This window comes from Limulus polyphemus, unplaced genomic scaffold (genome assembly GCF_000517525.1).
Source record: "Limulus polyphemus unplaced genomic scaffold, Limulus_polyphemus-2.1.2 Scaffold10248, whole genome shotgun sequence".
Taxonomy (NCBI): domain Eukaryota; kingdom Metazoa; phylum Arthropoda; class Merostomata; order Xiphosura; family Limulidae; genus Limulus; species Limulus polyphemus.
The window spans coordinates 2,415-3,216 of NW_013675858.1; positions in this window are offsets into that span (position 1 = coordinate 2,415).

Genomic DNA, 802 nt, shown 5'->3' on the forward strand with positions numbered 1-802 from the left:
AAGTGCGTCTTAGACACCGAAAAATACGGTATGTAAACTAAAAAACAACAACAACATTTTAATTAAGGTTTATCAATTACAACTGGCAAAAGCAAACTAATCCAGAAAACCGGATTGAATAGGTGAAGGATATGTGGAATAGAGAGAAGTTAGAATTATAATAATAAATTAGATCAGAAATTTAAGAGCTTTTAATCATTAAAAAAAAAATTATAAGACGTTTTGTAGAACCCTAAAATCGTAATTAAATGGTAAAGAGTTGACGATGTTGACTGGCGATGTTGACTAACTGACTACCTTTCCTTCTTCAAAGTTAGGACAGCTCTCATGTAGTTGTGATTACGTTCTAGCTTATGATAAAGCAACCGTAGCCTGTAATTCTATCCGACTGGATAAACTTGAAGATGTATGAAACATGATCACGTGGGATTTGACAATCGATAAGGGAAAATTGTAGAAGTTTGAAGGTTAAGTAGATGACGAAACTAATATTATCAAGAAACCATTGGAGCTTACTGTCGTCCAAGTATTCGATTTAATAAAATGATAATTGGATGATTACTAAAATGTTCCGTCAAAGAGATATAAGAAGAAAGAGGAACTAGCATATGCGTCTATTAAATTATTTCAAAATTAAATGAATATTCTTAGCAGAAGATATAAAGATATGGAGCATGCCTAGTACATCTATAATGTGAGGATGGTGGTCAGTAGAAGAAACCTAGGATGGTGGTCAGTAGAAGAAACCTAGGATGGTGGTCAGTAGAAGAAACCTAGGATGGCGGTCAGTAGAAGAAACCTA